The following is a 25,473-nucleotide window of genomic DNA, read 5'->3' as shown; positions in this document are numbered from 1 at the left end:
GAAGTACAAGTTGCCAACCATGAATTCAGCATCCAAACTTCATCGCCTGCTAGAACAAGCAGGTCAGAAAGCAGCAGTTAAAAGAACTGATTGCCAGAGTATTTTTTCAGACTCTTCATCTACTTCATTACAATCAGAATATATACCATAATTTTAGTGATATAGCTATCAAAAGTCAATTTTTTGTAAGTTGCTGCTGCTGCTGCTAAGTCGCTTCAGTCGTGTCCAACTCTGTGTGACCCCATAGACAGCAGCCCACTAGGGTCTTCTGTCCCTGGGATTCTCCAGGCAAGAATACTGGAGTGGTTTGCCATTTCCTTGACCAGAGGATCTTCCCGACCCAGGGATCAAACACACATTTCCTGCCTGCATCTCCTACATTGCAGGCAGATTCTTTACCTCTGAGCCACCAGGGAAACCCATTGTTTTTTAATTAATTTTTATTAAAGTATAGTTGATTTACAATATTGTGTTAGATTTAGATGGATAGAACAGTGATTCTGTTATATACATTTCAGGTTCTTTTCCAATGTAGGCTATTATAGAATACTGGGTATAGTTCCCTGTACTATATAGTAGACCCATGTTGTTTATCTCTTTTGTATATAGTAGGAAAGGAGAAGGAATGATAAATTAAGAATTTAAGAGTAACATATACACCTTATTGTGGATTAAACCTCAATTCAAGCATCACCCCATCTCTCGCTTTACCTGACTCCCATAGGTATTCTGTCTCTTTTCTGTGTTCCCATAACATTTTGTCTTATGATACTTTTCACCATCCACTATAATTTCTGGTTTTATTAGTCTGTCTTGGCAAAGAATGTTAGTTCATTAAAGTTATCATTCATCTATGTATCCTCCAGGTTTAGCATAGTATCTAACTCTTGGTAAATGCTCAAACTCAGAAGAGGAGGAAGTAAAGGTGGAAAGAACATGAAAAGGAAGAGAAGGAGAATAGAGTAGACAACCAAGTTCTGAAAAAGAAGAGTATAATTATATTAGGAAGTGATGGAGATTAGGTACTTAAGGTAAAAAGACTAGAAAAGATGAGGAGCAGAAAGGAAAGCTAATTCAAGCTTTGAGATCCTTGAAGACAACAAATGTGATTTCCTGGAATTTCAAATGGCTAATAAGTAATAGCATACATATTTTTGAAGCTCTGTGATATGAAATAGTAAATAAATAATAATTAGGAACTATTAACATGCAGAATAATATCTTGTAGTGGGAAATAATGATAGAGCCAAGCTCTTTTATATGCTCAAATTACATACTAAAGTTTAAAGCACAATAGCAGGAAATCAACTGCTTGTATCATGAATGTATATTCAGCATTTAATTTGCTAATTAATTATGCTTCCTTTCCAACAGTAATTAAGATGTGTGATTGCTTAATTTTGTGTACACTGATCATGTGTATCTGAAGATGTAGGCAGTAATCTTCATTCTTATCATTATTACAATCACATCTAATATCCTTACTTGAACACTGTCACTATAAAAGGAAAGCCTTATCTTTCATCTCTTTCTAGTCTTTCTCATCTGCTTCATCTAATTAATAAATCTATAAGTGAAACTTTAACAGGTATGTCACTATGCATGTATCCTTCTATCTTGTGATCTCAACCTGTTATACAGTAATCTGCCATTGGTTTATTTCCATTATTTTCAATGTTATATTCATTCTAAATGCAGCTGTGAAATTAATTTTCTCTTCCCTAAGTTCATATTATTTTAGTTACTTAAAGAACAATTTCCTGTTCACAAGAGAATTGAGATGAAACTGTTATTTTTTGCATTTTTTAATTTCTGTTAAATGGCTCCCTTATATCTAGTTAACAATCTGTGTCTAAACTTTCAGAGGAGAACTGCAACCTTTGAGTGAGAACTGCCCTTGCATCTGGGCCTTGTTCCATTTTTAAATCTAAGGCATTTTCTTATTTGACTGCCGATTGATGAAATGTTCTACAGCTTAAAGTTCAAACATGTAAGCTATTTAATTACTTTAAGATCCAAGATGAAGCATCAATTTTCAACATGCATGGTGTGTTTATGTTAGTCTGCAAACTGAACAGAGTCCATCTTTTCCTCAGATGTTGATTTTCTATAATAATGAGATATATGGAGGGCCTGGGCATATAAAAGATGCACAAAATAGACAATAAATGAAGTGATGATAGTGTCAAGATAGTTTCTACAGTTTTAATATAATTTATAGTATATTCTGAAAAACTTTGATTGATTTTTTCATTGTTATAGTAAGAATTAGCCACAAATTTGGCTTAATCAATTCAGCTTTATTATCTTATAGTTTTGTAGGTAAGAAGTCCAACATTGGTCTGACTTGGCAAAAATCAAATCAGGTTGCATGGCTGCATTCTTTTCTGGGTTTTAAGGAATAATCTGTTTTCTTTTTTTATCCTAGCTTCCAGAGATCATGCACATTCCTCATTTCATGCCCCTTTCCTTTTCTTCAAATCCAGCAGTAATGGGTAGAGTTTTAATCATGTTGCCTTTTCTCTGATTCTCTGTGGGTGGGAAAGATTCTTTGCTTTTAAAAATCCATGTTACTGTATTTGATAACTAATAAGGACCTACTGTATAGCATAGGGAACTCTACTCAATTTTGGCAGTCTGGATGGAAGGGGAATTTGGGGGGAGAATGGATCCACGTATATCTATGGCTGAGTCCTTTTTCTGGCCGCCTGAAACTATCAAAACACAGTTTTGATATACTCATTTGTTTAGCTATACTCAAAATGAAATTAAAAGTTTTTAAAAAGATTTAAAAAATTCATGTTACAATATTGTGCCAACTTGGATAAGCCAAGCTGATCTTCCTATATTGTCTTTAACCATAATCAAATCTGCCAAGTCTCATTTAACATATTCCCAGATTGCATGGACTAAGGAGTAGCCATCGTGGTGGGGGCAGGGAGACCATTCTGCCTACTATACCCTTAAATATATGTATCTATAAACATCTCTTATGTATCTACTGAATACATTGCAATGTGAGCTGGAGTAATTCAGGTGCTCAAAGATATCATTTAACATGTATTATGAGTATGTTAAAAGAAAAAAAATGCAGGCATTAATAAATTATGAAAATTTTGTTTCATCTCAAAACTAATGTCAAGCCCATTCCTTTTGCCAAAATAACTGCTATATCAAAACTTTATACATTTACATATGTGTCCACACGTGTATAAGTAGGATCACACTTCTATTTAGCAATTGCTTTCTTTATTGAATAATAAATAGGCTTCCCTTGTGCCTCAGACAGTAAAGAATCTGACTTCAATGCAGGAGACCTAGGTTTGATCCCTGGATTGGGATGATCCTCTGGAGAAGGGAATGGCTACCCACTCCAATATTCTTGCCTGGAAAATTCCATGGACAGAGGAGCCTGGCGGGTTACAGTCCATGGGGTCGCAAATAGTCAGACATGACTGAGCAATTTTCACTTCCACTTTTCTTTTCTTTATTTAATATTTATAATATTGTTTTTACATATCACTACATATAGACTCATGACATTCCACAGTCTAACTTTAACACAATTTATTAAATAACTCAGGAATTTAAAAAATTCAAATAATTAATATTTTTTAACTTTAAAAACAATCTCTTTAACAAGTGGTGCTGGGAACTCTGGTCAACCACTTGTAAAAGAATGAAACTAGAACACTTTCTAACACCATACACAAAAATAAACTCAAAATGGATCAAAGATCTAAACATAAGACCAGAAACTATAAAACTCCTAGAGGAGAACATAGGCAAAACACTCTCTGACATATATCACAGCAGGATCCTCTATGACCCACCTCCCAGAATATTGGAAATAAAAGCAAAAATAAACAAATGGGACCTAATTAACCTTAAAAGCTTCTGCACATCAAAGGAAACTATTAGCAAGGTGAAAAGACAGCCTTCAGAATGGGAGAAGATAATAGCAAATGAAGCAACTGACAAACAACTAATCTCGAGAATATACAAGCAACTCCTACAGCTCAACTCCAGAAAAATAAATGACCCAATCAAAAAATGGGCCAAAGAACTAAATAGACATTTCTCCAAAGAAGACATACAGATGGCTAACAAACACATGAAAAGATGCTCAACATCACTCATTATCAGAGAAATGCAAATCAAAACCACTATGAGGTACCATTTCACACCAGTCAGAATGGCTGCAATCCAAAAGTCTACAAGTAATAAATGCTGGAGAGGGTGTGGAGAAAAGGGAACCCTCTTACACTGTTGGTGGGAATGCAAACTAGTACAGCCACTATGGAGAACAGTGTGGAGATTCCTTAAAAAACTGGAAATAGACATACCTTATGATCCAGCAATCCCACTGCTGGGCATACACACTGAGAAAACCAGAAGGGAAAGAGACACGAGTACCCCAATGTTCATCGCAGCACTGTTTATAATAGCCAGGACATGGAAGCAACCTAGATGTCCATCAGCAGATGAATGGATAAGCAAGCTGTGGTACATATACACAATGGAGTATTATTCAGCCATTAAAAAGAATACATTTGAATCAGTTCTAATGAGGTGGATGAAACTGGAGCCTATTATACAGAGTGAAGTAAGCCAGAAAGAAAAACACCAATACAGTATACTAACGCATATATATGGAATTTAGAAAGATGGTAACAATAACCCTGTGTACGAGACAGCAAAAGAGACACTGATGTATAGAACAGTCTTATGGACTCTGTGGGAGAGGGAGAGGGTGGGAAGATTTGGGAGAATGGCATTGAAACATGTAAAATATCATGTATGAAATGAGTTGCCAGTCCAGGTCCGATGCACGATACTGGATGCTTGGGGCTGGTGCACTGGGACGACCCAGAGGGATGGAATGGGGAGGGAGGAGGGAGGAGGGTTCAGGATGGGGAACACATGTAAACCTGTGGCGGATTCATTTTGATATTTGGCAAATCTAATACAGTTATGTAAAGTTTAAAAATAAAATAAAATTTAAAAAAAAAAAAAAAACAATATCTCAGTGAACATTTTTGGATTTAGAACTTTGAGGACACACATAGATTAGTTTGGACTCAGGCTGCACATGACAAAAATGCAATTCAAACAGCTCAAGAACAAAAACAACTTGTTGTTCAATCTCTAAGTCATGTCTGACTCTTTGTGACCTCATGGACTGCAGCACTCTAGGCGTCCAAGTCCTTCACCATCTCCCAGAGTTTGTTCAAATTCTTGTCCATTAAGTTGATGATGCCATCCAACCATCTCATCCTCTGTTGTTGTCTCTTCCTTTTGCCTTCAATCTTTCCCAGCATCAGGGTCTTTTCCAATGAGTTGGCTCTTGGCATCAGGTGGACAAAATACTGGACAGCAATTTGTTGGCTAGTGTGACTGGGAAACCAAAAGATTCATATAATTTAAAAACTGTTAGATTCATAGGTTAAACAATGTCATCAGCATCTGTCCATCCATCTCTCCACTTTTCTTTATTTGGTGTTATTCTGAGATAGATTCTTTCAGTATGGTGGGAAAACTGTATCCAGCTGTCTAAGCAAACATCCAAGAAGAGAGAGCAACTTTCCCAATTATTTTGGAAATATCCAGTAATGACACTGATTAGTCCAATCTGAGTCATGTGCATCCAGGAGAAATATAAGATGAGAATGTGAAGCAATCATTGTGAACAAGAAAGTGGAATATTCTGGTCTTCAGACTTCAGCTCCAGGCCTCCAGCTTCTGTAGTCCCAGTTATTGTCAGATCTTATTTTCACTGTGGTTCTAATTCCCTTTACAGAGAACAACTTCTGGAATCTGATAACAGTACCTCTTCTATTTGTCACTCGAGCTTCCTGCTGTTCTAATTTCTAGGTTGTTCTACCATCTCTTCTTTGAGTCCTCAGTCCTTCTGTCACCTATAAGCTAATTCCATGTATTAAGACACTTTTGTTTGAAATGCCTAAGATGGTTTTTATTTTTCTCAATTTAAGCAATATATAATTTTACTTGTGTAGAAGAATTTTAAAGAAAATTAGCTATGGTTTAATTTATGTGTCAGACAGTTGTTACTGCAGCTATTGCTAGACCCTGTTACAGATATTGAAGACAAAATATAAAACAAGGAAATGTCCGTGTTGTGGAGGTTACACTTCAGTGAATGAAGACAGATAATAAATAATGTATGACACATACATAAAATATACTGTAGTTTAGAAGTCAATGAGAGGAATGGAAAAATAAAGTAAGGTAATGTAAATTTTAAGTTTAGTAATATATGAACATAGTGGATTGTCAGGATAGACTCTAAGGAGAGGATGACATTAGAAGGAGGTGAAGTAGATTATCTGGATAGAAACATTCCAAAGAAAAGAAATGATTCAGGCAACAATTTTAAAGAGGAAACATATTTAACATGTTCAAGAAAGAACAAAGAGGCCAGTGTGGCTGTACAGAAATTATTTAGGCATGAGTAATATGAAGAAAATCAGAGAGATATGGAAAACCAGACCATGTTGGTTGGAATTTATAAAACTTTGACTTTGGAAATGCAGGGTCTAAACGAGTATAGGATGAATAAAGGATACCAGTTCAGAAATGATTGCAGGTGCCAGCTGAGAAATGATGGCAGCTTAGAACAAGATGGTAGCTATAGGAGTGATTAAAATTGGCCAGATTCTGGATCTGTTTTGAAAGAAAACCAAGTAGATTTATGTGTAGCTTTTGAATATGTAAGACTAAGGGTTGAGTTAAAAATTACACCAAAGTTTGAGGTCTAAACAATGGGCAAAATGAATTTCCGTGTGTTGTGATGGTAGAGAGTATGGGGATATCAGAAGTCCTATATTATGTTAAATCTGAGATGTTTATCAGATATCTAATTGGAAATGTGAAGGAGGCACATACAAAATGGAACTCATACAGAGATTTTGGATGAAGATATATATTTTGGAAAACTAATCATGTTGATGACATATGAAGCCTTAAGAAAGAAAGATCACCAAGTGAGTGTATCTAGAAAGAAGAATGAAGTCCAAGAACTGAGCTTTAGTGCGTGCTAAGTCGCTTCAGTCTTATTTGACTCTTTGTGACTCTATGGACTGAGCCTGCCAGGCTCCTCTGTCCATGGGATTCTCTAGGCAAGAAATACTGGAGTGGGTTGCCATGTCCTTCTCCAGAACTTTAGTGGGATTATACAATGTGTTAACATCAGGGAATGGGAATCTTTGTGGCCATCTCAAAATTCTCCCTATCAATTGCCAAATGTGGCCCCAAAATGGGAAGTTTTAGTTCTGATAAACAACTAGATAAAATTAATTTAAAAATGAATTCTAAGTTCTTGGAATTAAGTAAAATGATTGAATTGGGGTCTGGCAAAGGCCTCTGCCTAACCATCTATGGCTTGTAGGATTGAGTAATATACTATAAACCTTATTGTCAGAGTGCTCAAAACAGAGGGGATACAGTACTCAAAATAATAGGGAGAATTGAAAGGATTTACTAATAGGAAAAAAAGGAAACCAAGGAACTGTGCTAACCTGAAACTCAAGCTATAAAAAGAAAAAAGAAAATTTCCAAGGAAGGGCACAATCAGTTGAGTAAAGTGTCTTTTGGGGTTAACAGTTAAGTCTAGCAATATAGTGACATAAATGTTAAATACAATAGTGATATAAGCACTATTTCTATTACACCAATAACCTCTTTTTATAGAGGTATATTATTTTATTGCTTTTAAAGCAATTATCAGAATTGGAAGCAATTTTTGCAAATGCAATATTCTGTTTTTGTGACAATTTCCACCAAAGAATAGAAGCTAAGATGGAAACTTCTCTGATATTTATTAAAATAATTTTGTAAGTTGCAGTTTAGTTAATGGATTCTTTTTCCTACCAATTTTCTAACTTCTTAAAGAAGGTTCAAAATAATATAACTGCCTGATGTTTAGTTAGTTTGGGATATTTTGGTTATGTTTAAGGATATCTCATTGAAGGGACAGAGAAGGCAATGGCACCCCACTCCAGTACTCTTGCCTGGAAAATCCCATGGATGGAGGAGCCTAGTAGGCTGCAGTCCATGGGGTCGCTAAGAGTCGGACACAACTGAGCGACTTCACTTTCAATTTTCACTTTCATGCATTGGAGAAGGAAATGGCAACCCACTCCAGTGTTCTCACCTGGAGAATCCCAGGGACAGGGGAGCCTGGTGGGCTGCCGTCTATGGGGTCGCACAGAGTTGGAGACGACTGAAGAGACAGCAGCAGCAGCAGCAGCATTGAAGGGAAGAAAGTCAGCAACTCCACACTGAGTACCAGCATATATGAATGTCTCTATGTCATCGAAAAAGAATACAAACCTCAGGAGTTCCCCAGGAAGCCAAGGGATCTGGGAGAGAGGAGTGATTTCTTCTAGAACAATGGTGCCTGGCAAGGGACTGAGAAGAGGAAGGATACCCCTGCTTCCAGGTAGGCTGCGCCAGAGGGCTCAAGTTTGGTTTCATCACATTTCATGCAGGACTTTACACCAGGAAACTCTTGATTTCTGTGAAATACATACAACTTTCTGCACTCAAACATGGTCATTTTCTTCTGTTTCAAGAACTTTTCTTCTCTGGTATGAACTAAAACTGATCCTGCTGAGAACTATTCACTATCCATCTACCATAATCATTTAAATGAGTATTTAAACTTTAGTGTGCAATATACATGAACACACAGAGCCTATACCATAAACCTATTAAGATAGGATGTAGGTTATGAAGGATATCTGTTTTATAGAAGTCTTTTAAGAATTTTTTATTAGTAGATTTTTAGAAATTTGATAAACTGTGCCCCAATAGCCAGATATTTGTTGTGCCATATATACAAAATAGAAGAGAAGAGACAACAGCCAAACCACAATAACAATTTTCATTTCAGAAGCTGAAACAAATAAAACTGATAGAACAGCAACACATAGCCATCATTAGTTAAGATATTTACATTGTACAGGGAGATAACAAGGGAATATTTCATGCAAAGATGGGCAAAATAAAGGACAGAAATGGTATGGATGTAACAGAGGCAGAAGATATTAAGAAAAGGTGGCAAGAATAAAAGAAGAACTATATAAGAAAGATCTTTCTGACCCAGATAACCATGATCGTGTGATCACTCACCTAGAGTCAGATATCCAGGAATGTGAAGTCGAGTGGGCCTTAGGAAGAATCACTATAAACAAAGCTAGTGGAAGTGATGGAATTCCAGTTGAGCTATTTCAAATCTGAAAAGATGATGCTGTGAATGTGTTGCACTCAATATGCCAGCAAATTTGGAACACTCAGCAGTGGCTGCAGGACTGGAAAAGGTCAGTTTTCATTCCAATCCCAAAGAAAGTCAATGCCAAAGAATGTCCAAAGTACTGCACAATTGCACTCATCTCACACACTAGTAAGATCAGATCAGATCAGATCAGTTGCTCAGTCGTGTCCGACTCTTTGCGACCCCATGAATCGCAGCACACCAGGCCTCCCTGTCCATCATCAACTCCCGGAGTTCACTCAGACTTACGTCCATCGAGTCAGTGATGCCATCCAGCCATCTCATCCTCTGTCATCCCCTTCTCCTCTTGCCCCCAATCCCTCCCAGCATCAGAGTCTTTTCCAATGAGTCAACTCTTCGCATGAGGTGGCCAAAGTACTGGAGTTTCAGTTTCACACGCTAGTAAAGTAATGCTCAAAACTTTCCAAACCAAGCTTCAACAGTATTGAACTGTGAACTTCCAGATGTTCAAGCTGGATTTAGAATAGGCAGAGGAACAAGAGATCAAATTGTCAACATCTGTTGGATCATCAAGAAAGCCAGAGAGTTCCAGAAAAACATCTACTTCTGCTTTATTGACTATGTGAAAGCCTTTGACTGTGTAGATCACAACAAACTGGAAAATGCTCCAAGAATGGGAATATAAATCCAATTTACCTGTCTCCTGAGAAATCTGTATGCAGGTCAGGAAGCAACAGTTAGAACAGGACATGGAACAACAGACTGGTTCCAAATTGGGAAAGGAGTACATCAAGGCTGTATATTGTCACCCTGCTTATTTAATTTATATGCAGAGTACATCATGTGAAATGCTAGGCTGGATGAAGCACAAGCTGGAATCAAGACTTCTGGGAAAATAACAATAACCTCAGATATACAGATGATACCACCTTTATGGCAGAAAGCGAAGAAGAACTAAAGAACTTCTTGATGAAAGTGAAAGAGGAGAATGAAAAAGTTGGCTTAAAACCCACCATTCAGGAAACTAAGATCATGACATCTGGTCCCATCACTTCATGGCAAATAGATGGGAAAACAATGGAAAGAGTGAGAGACTTTATTTTGGGGGGCTCCAAAATCACTGCAGATGGTGACTGCAGCCATGGAATTAAGAGGCACTTGATCCTTGGAAGAAAACATATGACCAACCTAGACAGCATATTAAAAATCAGAGACATTACTTTGCCTACAAATGCCTGTTTAGTCAAAGTTATGGTTTTTGCAGTAGCCATGTATGGATGTGAGAGCTGGATTATAAAGAAAGTTGAGTGATGAAGAATTGATGCTTTTGAACTGTGGTGTTGTAGAAGACTCTTGAGAGTCCCTCGGACTGCAAGGGGATCAAACCAGTCAATCCTAAAGGAAATCAGTCCTGAACATTCCTTGGAAAGACTGATGCTGAAGCTGAAACTCTAATACTTTGGCCACCTGATGCAAAGAACTGACTCATTGGAAAAGACCCTGATTCTGGGAAAGATTGAAGGCAGAAGGATAAGGGGATGATAGAGGATGAGATGGTTGGATTGCATCACCGACTCAATGGACATGAGTTTGAGCAAGCTCCCGGAGTTGGTGATGGACATGGAAGTCTGGTGTGATGCAGTCCACAGGGTTGCAAAGAGTTGGACACGACTGAGCAGCTGAACTAAACAAGGAGATATAATGAGATAAGTAATAGAAACTGTGACTTACATGGGCCTCATTATATTGACACAACTGTTTGTTTGGGGGGATGATTTTGTTGATCAGCAAATCTGATTGCCCTGTGTTCTGACAATTGGTAAAAATGTCCCTTACCTAGTCTTTGTCAGTGAAGAGACACCAAAGGAATTGTAACACCAAAGTAATTGTAGTTGGCAGCTTCCAGCATGTAACACCAAAGGAATTGTAGTTGGCAGCTTCCAGCATGTTTTGCTGTTCTTTTTACTCAACAACCAGGTTACGAATAGCCTGAATAACCAAGATTTTCTGTCTTCTTGGTTTGAATCAAGCAAAGTCCATGTGCAATAATATTTGTTTTATTTCCAGTCTTATTGAGATATGATTGACATATTATATTAATCCAAGGTATAAAATATAACAATACATGTACACATTGTGAAGTGCTTACCCAAATAAGTGTAGTTAACATCAGTCACTTCACATAACTAACATTTCTTGTTGTGATGAGAACTTTTCAGATTTACTCTCTTAGCAATACTTTGGCACTTTTTTTAAATGGGATAAAAACCAGACTGTACTTGGAAACTTCTCTGAGTAATTCTTAATAACTGTAGCCTAGGAATCTATATGGAAAATGATTAGCTAGAGCAGAGTTTACATTTTAAATAGCCTTGGAGAGTGGTAAGGCAGAATGGTAGAATGTGCTTTAATAATAGAATGTGGATTAGTGTCCACATTCTATATGGAGTTAAACATCATTACAGAAAGTGTTTGGGTTCTCTTGTTTCATGGTTCCACCACTTTTCATAATCATTTCCATGAATATTACCAGAATTTCCCTCATTTTTCTTTCAGAAATCAGCCTGTGCCATAAGCACAAATAGAAGGAGAGGATGCAGTCACTTCAACAACAAATGGTAACTTTCTTGATCATATTCAATGTAGCATAATGGTTAAAAGTGTAATAGTGTTTGCATAAATCAGAACTAGAATAAAGACAATTTGTAACACTTTGAGTGAATTTCTTAACACTCTAGATCTCATTTTAGTCAAATGTATTAAGGAAATTATAAAAGAATCTATCTTTTTAAATTTTTGGTGAAAATTAAATAAGACAATGAATACAAAAGACTTGGCTCCCAGGAATCATGCATATAAATTGTCTCTATTATTATAATTACTATCCATGTAATTAATTTGGAGCTCAGTAACTTCAGAGCATCAGTCTGTTTTTTCTTTCTCTCTACTTCCAGCCAAAGGAGCTTGGGACTTTAATTGGACCCTTTTCTACTATGTAAAAACTAATCAAAACAATTTAATTATATTTGGCTTCTAAGTCCCCTAAAATGTTATTTTATGAGGGCATATGATATGGATGCCAAAGGCAGTAGAAAATCACTTGGGTAATGTATATGTTGAGTCAGTTTAATAAGCCAGGCTAGAGGAAACTTCCTTCTCTCTACTACTCATCCGGGCATGATTCTGGGGTATGATACTTGCAATCTCAGACTTTCGATCAAGTATTGAGTTAGTAATGACTTTATCGGAAGGAAAACTCAATCCAGCTTGAATTAAAAAAGAACTTCTTATAATGTACAGAGCCTAACCCTGGGAAACACTTCTGTTAGAATACATTTAATTCATGATACAAAAATTAAATAAGAAACAAGAAAAATAAAAGTGAGTATGTGTCTCTTAGACTATACCTTTGGATCATATGTTTTTTAGCTTCTCTTTCTCCATCAGTTTGCTTCATTTTCTTCTTTCTATCTACTATTATTTACTATTTCATATGCTTGGTCTACTTAGGATAAAGGCTAGACTGCTATTGAAAAAAAGAGGCCCAAAGTGAAGGAGCTTAGAAAAAAAAAGATTTTTCTTTTTTTCTCTCAGATATAAATGTCCCAAAGTGAACGTCTGAAGTCAGCTCTCATTTAAAGACCCAGATTCTTTCAAAACTCTGATTTCTATATACCCTCTGATATTGTCTTCTGAAGTTCAGGCTAGATTATGGGTTTATGTTCCAACACTATGGGATGCATGGAGACGGGAATACTGTAATGTCTTAAGACAAAGGTAAACATTTCAATGGTGAAAATTTAATACATGGCCACATTTGGTATAAGAGAGACTGGAAGATATTGTTTCTACTTAGGCAGCCATGTGAAGACCACTATTTTCTACCTCACAATTTAAGACTCACAAAGTCAGTCTCAGCACTAGAATTTATTTGCCCTAATTTCAAGAGACCAAGAAAAATGACTACTTTTGAATCACATTTCTAAGTTTTCAGGAGAGAGAATCTGAATGTATCCAAAGTTATGTTTGTTGTAGTTGTTTAGTCACTATGTCATGTCTGACTCTTTGCACCTCCATGGACTATAGACCACCAGGCCTCTGTCCACGGAATTTCCCAGGCAAGAATACTGGGGTGGGTTGCCATTTCCTTCTCCAGTGGGTCTTCCCGACCCAGGGATCAAATCAGCATCTCCTGCATTGGCAGGAGGATTCTTTACCATTGAGCCACCAGGGAAGCCCAAAAAGTTATGGGGAGAGATAAGTAATATAAAACAAACATTGTGTAATTCCCTTGAGATCTGGTGGTTAAGACTCCATGTTTCCATTGCAGACTGCATGAGTTTGATCCCTGATTGGGGAACCAAGGTCCCACATGCATGCTGTGCAGCCAATAAATAAATAAAACATGGTTGATATCATATCAATATCCATATCTAGTCAGAGAGTGGGTCAGTGGAAGGAGTTACAGGGTGAACAGATAATCCAATAGTTATTTACTACCTATGTATTTGAATTTTAAATCTGTGAAGCTAATAAAATAAAGACATCAAAACAGAACAATACACTCACAAACAGAAAACAACAGATCAAAAAATAATTGATAAAAATATTTTTATCTAGAATACTATCTGAATTCTAAAATACACCATTAATAGTCAAGTGGTAGCCTTTCAGTCACATATGACACTCTGTGACTTCATGGACTGTAACCCATCAGCTTCTCAGTCCATGGGGATTCTTCAGGCAAGAATACTAGACTGGGGTGGCCATTCCCTTCTCCAGGGGATCATTCCAACCCAGGGACCAAACCCGGGTCTCCTGCATTGCAAGTGGATTCTTTACCATCTGAGCCACCAAGAAAACCTGCAAAGCACCATATTCAAGTTCAGTTCACTTTATAAACCTAAAGGTATTTTACTGAAGGACACTTTAGCCATAATCTATTCTATTAAGACATCAAAGTAGGGAAGCTGTTATTATTTTTAGTTGATGAAAAGGAATTTTAATCAAACATATTTTTATTTAAAAAACATAGAACTAAAAAATAGATGGATTTACTATTTAAAAAATTCTGTATCTCAAAGCTCTTTAGTCTTTAAATAAGTCTGGTGCTAGACTGTCTTTGTCTAACTTATAAAGCCTATAGACCACGGATCCAATCTGATCCATGAATTAGCCATGGAATCATAGTCCTTGATTCAGTCTGTCATGATATGGATGTCAGAAGAGTCTCTGGCCTACTTCTAAATTGTGTGTGTGAGAGAGAGAAAGAGGGAGATAGAGGGAAGGAGACAAAAGATTCTCTTCTGAGTGTAAATTGAAACTTCTGGAATTCTATTTAACTATAAAAATGGAAAATTTCCTTTACAAAGATAGCTAAGTATCTCTGATGCTAGCTGCTTTTATTTACTGCTCAAAAACAAAAACAAGGAAAGCTAAATATTTTGCACAGCTTTGGGTACTTCAGATACTTTATGGAACATGAAATAAAGAAGGAACTATTTAGGTTATTCTTGATTGAGAATTCCTTTTTGATCTTTTACAATATCAACTAATTTCATAATTGGATTACAAGTTGCAGCACTTTAAAATACTGTCTAGATATATGACTGTTTGCAGTGAAATAGAACTCCAAACATAAAGTATAGTACTCAGCTATTCACACATATTATTTGTTCTTATGTGAAAAGGAGTTATTGATTCTTATATCTATTAATATATCAGTTTTATAGTCATGCAATCAAATTTCAGGGAGACTTTCTAATTCAGACTTGTAGATACATTAGACATAAAATATATTTAAATCTCAGCAAGCAGCACTAGTCTCAAAACTTGCACTGATATCTACTCTCTCTCAATAATAAAGTTTCCCCTTCTATACAACATAGACTGTATTTCTGAACCCCATAATGCCAAATTAAGAGAACAAACATGCATTGAATATATCTGCTTTACTTCAAAATTACTATGGTATTTCCTATATGTATTATTCAATCCTTGCTTTGCTAAGCATTAATTTAGTACCTATATTCTAATTGTTCATGTATTTCTAAAATGCTTAGCTAAGGGGAGCCCTGCCAAGAAATGCCATGATCAGTTGCTTCTAGGCCTTATAAATAACTGCTTATGTAAGCCTACAGACAGACCATCTTTATATAGTCCTGATGCAACCGTGTATATGGAATGCTTAGTCATCATTATGTAACACTGAGCAATGAAGCTGCATAATGCTGATGGCATAACAGCTTATATTTAAGATCCAGATATTAGATCTAGTATTCTGGCTTGAAAAAGGCAAGTTTTGCAAATAAGCAATGGAGTTTCAAGATGCCACAGTTGGAGTATAAGAGGATGTTTTTTAAGCCCCCAGTCTCTGCTTCTCACAGCGTGGCAAGATCTTACCCAGGGAGGCAGAATTTCATCACCACCAATGCCAGCACATTTCCACTTGAGAAACTGGAAAAACATGAGTCCTTACACACTGAACACCCATACACCTCTGACTTGATGTCCCCTGGTAATTAGAAAAGGATTCATTTAACATATTTTAGTTAACTAATTTCTTTAAAAATTTATTTGAGGTTTTGGCCAAACATCAAATCCAGTCCTTGGTAGTACAATTTGAGTGGCACACTCTGATACAAATAGTAGAAACTCAATGACAGGTCATTAACCAAGATAATATATAAGTATTTACCACATTCTTAAAAATATCTCTATTACCTCACTATTGGATTCAATAGTGTTGTAAATATCACAACCCTCTCTCCAGCCATAGTTTTTCAGGCACTATGTCTATCAAGCCTAATCCCTTGAATCTATTTGTCACTTCCACCATATTAGGTCAGTTTTCACTCCAATACCAAAGAAAGGCAATGCCAAAAAATGCTCAATCTACCACACAATTGGACTCATCTCACACGGGAGCAAAGTAATGCTCCAAATTCTCCAAACCAGGCTACACCAGTACATGAACTGTGAACTTGCAGATGTTCAAGCTAGATTTACAAAAGGGAGAGGAACCAGAGATCAAATTGCCAACATCCGTGGGATCATCAAGAAAGCAAAAAAGAGTTCCAGAAAAATATCTACTTCTGCTTTATTGACTATGCCAAAGCCTTTGACTGTGTGGATCACAATAAACTGTGGAAAATTCTGAAAGTGATGGGGATACCAAACCACCTTACCTGACTCCTAAGAAATCTGTATGCAGATCAAGAAGCAACAGTTAGAATCAGACATGGTTCCAAATTGGGAAAGGACTACATCAAGGCTGTATATTGTCACTCTGTTTACTTAACTTATATGCAGAGTACATCATGTGAAATGCCAGGCTGGATGAAGTACAAGCTGAAATCAAGATTTCTGGGAGAAATATCAATAACCTCAGATATGCAGATGACACTACCCTTATGGCAGAAAGTAAAGAAGAACTAAAGAGCCTCTTGATGAAAGTGAAAACGGAGAGTGAAAAAGTTGGCTTAAAACTCAACATTCAGAAAACTAAGATTGTGGCATCCAGTCCCATCACTTCATGGCAATTAAATGGGAAAACAATGGAAACAGTGAGAGAATTTTTTTTGGGGGGGGGCTCCAAAATCATTGCAATTGGTTGAGTGTGGCCATGAAATTAAAAGATGCTTGCTCTTTGGAAGAAAACCTATGACCAATCTAGACAGCATATTTAAAAGCAGAGACATTACTTTGCCAGCAAAAGTCCATCTAGTCAAAGCTATGGTTTTTCCAGTAGTCATGTATGGATGTGAGAGTTGGACTAAAAAGAAAGCTGAGCACCAAAGAATTGATATGCTTTTGAACTGTGGTGTTGGAAAAGACTTTTGAGAGTCCCTTGGCCTGCAAGGAGATCGAACCATTCAATCCTAAAGCAAATCAGTCCTGAATATTCATTGGAAGGACTGATGTTGAAGCTGAAACTCCAATACTTTGACCACCTGATGTGAAGAACTGACTCATTGGAAAAGACCCAGCTTGTGCTTCTTCCTGATGCTTGGAAAGATTAAAGGTTGGAAGAGAAGTGGATGACAGAGGTTGAGATGGTTGGATGAAATCACTGACTCAATGGACATGAGTTTAAGCAAGCTCTGGGAGTTGGTGAGGACAGAGAAGCCTGGCGTGCTGCAGTCCATGGGGTCACAAAGATTTGGTCACGACTCTGTGACTGACCTGAAAGAGTTGATCTCTCTCTCCAATATTTCCTACCATAATTCAACACTATTTTCAGGTTCAGTTCAGTTCAGTTCAGTCGCTCAGTCATGTCTGACTCTTTGCAACCCCATGAATTGCAGCACACCAGGCCTCCCTGTCCATCACCAATTCCCGGAGTTCACTCAAACTCATGTCCATCGAATCGGTTAAGTCATCCAGCCATCTAATCCTCTGTTGTCCCCTTTTCCTCCTGCCCCCAATCCCTCCCAGCATCAGAGTCTTTTCCAATAAGTCAACTCTTCCCATGACGTGGCCAAAGTACTGGAGTTTCAGCTTTAGCATTATTCCTTCCAAAGAAATCCCAGGGCTGATCTCCTTCAGAATGGACTGGTTGGATCTCCTTGCAGTCAAAGGGACTCTCAAGAGTCTTCTCCAACACCACAGTTCAAAAGCATCAATTCTTCAGCTCTCAGCTTTCTTCACAGTCCAACTCTCACATCCATACATGACCACAGGAAAAACTATAGCCTTGACTAGACGAACCTTTGTTGGCAAAGTAATGTCTCTACTTTTGAATATGCTATCTAGGTTGGTCATAACTTTCCTTCCAAGGAGTAAGCGTCTTTTAATTTCATGGCTGCAGTCACCATCTGCAGTGATTTTGGAGCCCAGAAAAATAAAGTCTGACACTGTTTCCACTGTTCCTCCATCTATTTCCCATGAATTGATGGGACCAGATGTCATGATCTTTGTTTTCTGAATGTTGAGCTTTAAGCCAACTTTTTCACTCTCCACTTTCACTTTCATCAAGAGGCTTTTGAGTTCCTCTTCACTTTCTGCCATAAGGGTGGTGTCATCTGCATATCTGAGGTTATTGATATTTCTCCCAGCAATCTTGATTCCAGCTTGTGCTTCTTCCAGCCCAGCGTTTCTCATGATGTACTCTGCATAGAAGTTAAATAAGCAGGGTGACACTATACAGCCTTGACGAACTCCTTTTCCTATTTGGAACCATTCTGTTGTTCCATGTCCAGTTCTAACTGTTGCTTCCTGATCTGTATATAGGTTTCTCAAGAGGCAGGTCAGGTGGTCTGGTATTCCCATCTCTTTCAGAATTTTTCACAGTTTTTTGTGATCCACACAGTCAAAGGCTTTGGCATAGTCAATAAAGCAGAAATAGATGTTTTTCTGGAACTCTCTTGTTTTTTCGATGATCCAGTGGATGTTGGCAATTTGATTTCTGGTTCCTCTGCCTTTTCTAAAGCCAGCTTGAACATCTGGAAGTTCATGGTTCACATATTGCTGAAGACTGGCTTGGAGAATTTTGATCATTACTAGCGTGTGAGACAATGGCACCCCACTCCAGTACTCTTGCTTGGAAAATCCCATGGATGGAGGAGCCTGTTAGGCTGCAATCCATGGGGTTGATAAGAGTCGGACACGACTGAGTGACTTCACTTTCACTTTTCACTTTCATGCATTGGAGAAGGAAATGGCAACCCACTCCAGTGTTCTTGCCTGGAGAATCCCAGGGATGGGGGAGCCTGGTGGGCTACCGTCTATGGGGTCGCACAGAGTCAGACGCGACTCAAATGACTTAGCATAGCGTGTGAGACGAGTGCAATTGTGCGATAGTTTGAGCATTCTTTGGCATTGCCTTTCTTTGAGATTGGACCCAAGATGGGCAGGTCATGGTGTAGAGGTCTGACAGAATGTGGTTCACTGGAGAAGGGAATGGAAACCCACTTCAGTATTCTTGCCTTGTTCAGAGAAAAAGGAAATCTAAGTGTTTATATTTTGATGTCTTCAATGAATACATGGAGTTTAATGCCCATAGGGCTAATATAGTTTCCCTAGAAAGAAACTGCAAATAGGCAGGAGAAAAGTATTGAGGACAAGATCTGGGGATTGCTTCATTTAGATATATATATATGTGTATATATATATACACATATATATATATATATATATATATATATATATATATACACACACACACATACCAATGACAATGACAGCAATGACAATAAAAGACTGAGAAGGAAAAGAAGATAATTAGGAGACAGTGCTATCATAAAATCCAAGTGAGGAAGTGTATCAAGAAGAAGGAGTGGGCAGAAGATTTAAATAGACATTTGTGCAAAGAAGACATACAGATGGTCAAAAACCACATGAAAAGATGCTTAACATTGCGATTATTAGAGAAAAGCAAATAAAGACTACCATGAGGTATCACCAGTCAAAATGGCCATCATCAAAAAGCCTACAAATAATAAATGCTGGAGAGGGTATAGAAAAAAGGGAATCCTCCTACACTGTTGGTGGGATTGTAAATTGGTACAGCCACTATGGAGAACAGAATGGAGATTCCTTTAAAAAAACTAAAAATAGAGCTAGCATATGAACCAACAATACTACTCACAGGCATACATATCCAGAGAAAAATATGGTTCTAAAGGATATATGCACCCTAATGTTCATTGCAACACTGGTTACAATAGTCAAGAGATGGAAGCAACCTAAATATACATCAACAGAAGAATGGATAAGGAAGATGTGGTACATATATATAATGGAATATAGTATGTGTGTGTGCATGCTCAGTCACTATGTCCAACTCTTTGTGACCTCATATATGTATATGTGTATATATATGTGTGTGTGTGTGTGTGTGTGTGTGTAACTGAATCTCTTTGCTATAGACCTGAAATTAAAACAACATTGTAAATCAACTATATTCCAATAAAAGTTTTATAAAAAGGAATTTCTCAAAAGCGTCAAATGCTTCATAAAGAGATTGTCACCTGAAGATCACTGAATCCGAAAGGGTGGAAGAGGTTGATGGCCTTAACTTTAATAATTTCAATGAACTGTTGGAATAACAAGAGGGCTAAAGAGAAAATGAAATGTGAAGAAACAGACTCAAGAAGCTCAGACAAGTCTTTTAAAAACTTTTGTGATAAATAGTAAACAAGGAAATGGGGAAGGATGTGGTAAATGAGTAGGAAACAAGGAATGGGGAAGAAAAAACTGAAGAGGAATCAGAAGGTAATAATATGTTTTTGTTGTTGTTGTTTTGAGTCCTGATTAGTTGTTTTAAAATGGGAACTATTACAGCTTGTATGTATGTTGATAAGAATAATCCAGTAGAAATGGAATATTGATGTTGGAGAGAAAGGGGATATTTCAGGAAAAATTTCTTTAGTGGCAAGGGTTTATGGTATCTAGTGCATATGTGCGGAGAAGACAATGGCACCCTACTCCAGTACTCTTGCCTGGAAAATCCCATGGACAGAGGAGCCTGGAAGGCTGCAGTCCATGGGGTTGCTAAGAGTTGGGCATGACAGAGCGACTTCACTTTCACTTTTCACTTTCATGCGTTGGAGAAAAAAATGGCAGCCTACTCCAGTGTTCTTGCCTGGAGAATCCCAGGGAGGGGGGAGCCTGGTGGGCTGTCGTCTATGAGGTCGCACAGAGTCAGACACAACTGAAGCGACTTAGCAGCAGCAGCAGCAGCAGTGCATATGTGAGAGATGGAGTTGCCTAGAATAGGGACAGAAACATTTACTGAAGGTAGGAGGCAAATGTTCATATGCAGGCAGGCTTCTAAGAAGAGACAGTTTTTACTGTACTTTTCATAATGAAGTAAAAAGCAAGATCATCATCTCAGAGTGAGGAGAAGGTGAGTTGTAAAGTTGCATGGAAAAGAGCTACTGAATTACTGTTTAAGATAAATATTCTTGGAATACATTGTAGGGTTGTTGGATAATGTGGATACTCATTTCATTTATTATTTTTAATATTTTAATGAAAATATTAAACAGACCTAAAACCACAAGTTCTGGAAGAATCATTTATTTTTGCCAGTCTTTTATCTCTCCTCAAACTTATCCTTGGCCTCTTCTCAGGCCTTGCATTTGAGAGCAGGAAGACATCTTTGTTGACAGCAGTTTTGTCCAAGGGGGTATCCACAGAATACCTTGTGGGCATGAGGTGATTATAACTACAAACTTTCGAAAAAGACTTGATCTTTGACCTCTTGGCAGTTTTCTTTTTGCCCATAGCAGCTGCCACTTTGCAGAGATAGCAATCAATCCCAGCCACCAAAGCACCACCTTCCCAAGTTTCATGAACTTGCCCATTTCTGCAGCTACCATGGATACTCATTTGAAATGTATGATCCTAAATTTAAAGTGTACTCAGTTAATATAATATTCACCCAACATGTTCACCCAACATGCTCCTAAAAAGACATGCAACGATTAAATACTTGGGATTTATTAGAAGTATTTTTCCAGGCAAATATTATAGAAGGATATGGGATCTTATGGCATTTATAAGATACTTGTTACAGCGAAGGATCATGGAATCTAACCTGAGCCAAGAGAAAAATAGAACTTGAGGTATTAGGGGAAAGGATTAAAGACTTAAAGGTGGCCGGTTTGAGATCAGAAATTCTCAGTGAGGTTGAAGCAATGCTGGAATTAAATATTGAAGTGGAAGGATAGTCATCAGCAGATAATAAATCAAAATTTTGAATGAAGTGCTTTATTGGTGATAACAAAGACTAGGTTATATCTGAAGAGTGGTGGATGAAATGTTAGCAAATCCAAGGAGATCAAGATGCAAGATCCTCAGTAGTTAGTTGGACCTTCCTCACGTGTTTTGACATTAGGCAATATTCACAACAGTGCAGGAATGAAAATATAGGCTGACAAATACCTTAGACAGTTGGCTTCTAATAGTTAACATAAGAAAAAGAGGGATAAGGACATGACAGAGAATACTGAAACTTCTAAATCAGGTTATACAATTAGTGTAATGTTAATAGACTAAAAAGAGAAAAATATCTCAACAGATGTTGAAATGCCATTTAATAGGATTTTAAAAATGTATATAAATATAGTATACATATATATTCATTTATATATATTGTTTTATATATATATATAGTTCAGAGAAGGCAATGGCACCCCATTCCAGTACTCTTGCCTGGAAAATCCCATGGGTGGAAGAGCCTGGCAGGCTGCAGTTCATGGGGTCGTGAAGAGTCGGACACGACTGAGCGACTTCTCTTTCACTTTTCACTTTCATGCATTGGAGAAGGAAATGGCAACCCACTCCAGTGTTCTTGCCTGGAGAATCCCAGGGACGGGGGAGCCTGGTGGTCTGCTGTCTATGGGGTCGCACAGAGTCGGACACAACTGAAGTGACTTAGCAGCAGCAGCATATATATAGTTATCATAATTTAACTTTATCTTAAACATGCTGAGACAACAATTACAAAAAATAAATAGAAGTGTAATAGAAACATTTGAAAATAAGAGGCAAAATTGGATACATTTATATTTTTTCATTTATTGGTAAATTTGAAGGAAAAATTAGGTGAATTCCATGGTCTCTCCTAGGATTAATGTTCTCCAGTGCCTCAATATTTCTTCTCTAGTATCTCCAAGAGGGAAAGTTTAAGGGTCACTGAAAAACTGCATGGTTTTTGCTTCTCCCTCTTTGTATCACAAAGATAATATCCATTGACTGAAAGAATGAAATAAAAACACTGATAATTATATAGGATCTTTATATGTACCTACATTTATCCTCTTCACAAATAATTTGTTTTGCTTTTTTATATTGATACTGTATTTCTGTATACATCAAAATTGTTTTCTAAATGGTATATGGCTACTTGTTTGATAGGAATAATTTAAACATAATTATAATAAAGGCTTAAGCTTGACTTTCAAGTTTTCTTCTCTAACAATTAAATGTGCATTTATTTATGCAATCATGGTATGAAACAGTAGTGGATGAGAAATGAGGATAATTAGGGAATTAAATGATTGAACTGGTTTGAATAGTGTTTGAGTTTCACTCTACCTAGAAAATGTATGTTCTCACTTATATTTTGTTCTTATTCCTTTCATAATTATTCTTTATGGTTTTCCTTTCCATTTTATAATATTTATCTAACATTGTGGGGGGGGAACTTCAGGTGAAATAGCAGAAGCACTGATAAACCCAACAAAATTTGATAAATATAACTACCTTGCACTAAGAAGTTTCCAGATATTCCTGAATCTGTAGAGAACCAGACAGGACTAATATAACAAAATTTCATTCCTTGATCTATGCCTCAAGGACAGAATGGAAATTAGTCAACAAGCCCAAGCAGACATGAATGGATGCTCTCATAAACAAAATGCTGGAGGCCAGCTACATCATCTCCTGCATTATTTCCTAAATTCTCCTTTTACTGTTCTAGACCAAGCACATCGAATGATATATCACCTCTCTGGAATGTCAGAGAGGGATAGTGATTACAACTAGGGAACATGTTAATCAGTAAAATTGATATGTTTGTGTCTGTATTCCCATTTTTTCCCTCTCTTCTTTTCTTTTCCTTCTCCTTTTCCTTTATATTTCAAGTTTGCCCATCACTGAATTTTTTGTGGCCTGCATTTCTACCCTTCCTACATTCCATTCAGAAGCAAACACTGTATAGCTAGGAAATCAGAAAAGTCAAGCACTTTCATATTTTTATTAATTTATAATATGAGAAGGAGTTTTCATGTGTACCAAAATTTTTAAATTATGCTATATTAGTAAATTGTGTTATTAAGCACTATATGTGATACATAAATAAGAGAGTTTATCCTCATCTTCATGTAGTTTTCAGTCTGTTGTAATAAGACATTTACTCAAAGAAAAATTAAAGGAAACCTGATAAATATTTTCTTTAAAAATAAATAAACATCGTACTATTGATTTTAAAGGAGAGATAGCTCAAGTATGTGGAAACTAAGAACAAAATAAGGAGAAAAATGATATAAAATAAAATGAAATTTGAGTAAAATTTTGAGGAAATGAGATTATCAGTTCATTTGCTCAGTCAGGTCCAACTCTGCCACCCGATGAACTGCAACAGCCAGGTCTCCCTGTCCATCTCCAACTCCCAGAGTTACTCAAACTCATGTCCATTGAGTCAATGATGACATTCAACCATCTCATTCTCTGTCTTCCCCTTCTCTTCCCGCCTTCAATCTTTTCCAGCATCAAAGTCTTTTCAAATGAGTCAGCTCTTCTCATCAGGTCGCCAGTACTGGAGTTTCTGCTTCAGCATCAGTTCTTCCAATGAATATTCAGGACTATTTCCTTTAGGATGGACTGGTTGGATCTCCTCGTAGTCCAAGGAACTCTCAAGAGTCTTCTCCAACACCATGGTTCAAAAGCATCAATTCTTCAGTGCTCAATTCTTGACTTTCTTTATAGTCCAACTCTCACATCCATACGTGACTACTGGAAAAACCATAGCCTTGACTAGACAGAACTTTGTTGGCAAAGTAACATCTCTGCTTTTTAATAGCTGTCTAGGTTGGTCATAACTTTTCTCCCAAGGAGTAAGCATCTTTTCATTTCATAGCTGCAGTCATCATCTGCAGTGATTTTGGAGCCCAAAGAAATAAACTCTCGATATTGAAGAATCCTTGCATCCCTGGGATAAAGCCCACTTGGTCATGGTCATGGTATAGAACAGTCTTATGGACTCTGTGGGAGAAGGAGAGGGTGGGAAGATTTGGGAGAATGGCATTGAAACATGTAAAATATCATGTATGAAACGAGTTGCCAGTCCAGGTTCGATGCACGATACTGGATGCTTGGGGCTGGTGCACTGGGACGACCCAGAGGGATGGTATGGGGAGGGAGGAGGGAGGAGGGTTCAGGATGGGGAACACATATATACCTGTGGTGGATTCATTTTTATATTTGGCAAAACTAATACAATTATGTAAAGTTTAAAAATAAAATAAAATTAAAAAAAAAAAAAGAAATAAACTCTGCCACTCTTTCCACTGTTTCCCCATCTATTTCCGGTGAAGTAATGGGACCAGATGCCATGATCTTTGTTTACTGAATGTTGAGCTTTAAGTCAACTTTTTCACTCTCCTCTTTCACTTTCATCAAGAGGCTCTTTAGTTCTTCTTCACTTTCCATAAAGGTGGTGTTATCTGCATATCTGAGGTTATTGATATTTCTCCCAGCAATCTTGATTC

At 37.2% G+C, this 25,473-nt stretch overlaps 1 pseudogene; it reads right to left on the bottom strand.

The window, feature by feature from the left end:
- LOC129656423 (tigger transposable element-derived protein 1-like) overlaps positions 1–21,484 on the bottom strand; it is a 48,091-nt pseudogene extending 26,607 nt beyond the window's left edge.
- Between the last annotated feature and the right edge of the window lie 3,989 nt (positions 21,485–25,473).

The sequence above is a fragment of the Bubalus kerabau genome, chromosome 6, assembly GCF_029407905.1.
Source record: "Bubalus kerabau isolate K-KA32 ecotype Philippines breed swamp buffalo chromosome 6, PCC_UOA_SB_1v2, whole genome shotgun sequence".
NCBI lineage: Eukaryota > Metazoa > Chordata > Mammalia > Artiodactyla > Bovidae > Bubalus > Bubalus kerabau.
This window is presented reverse-complemented; position numbering and strand designations above follow the sequence as displayed.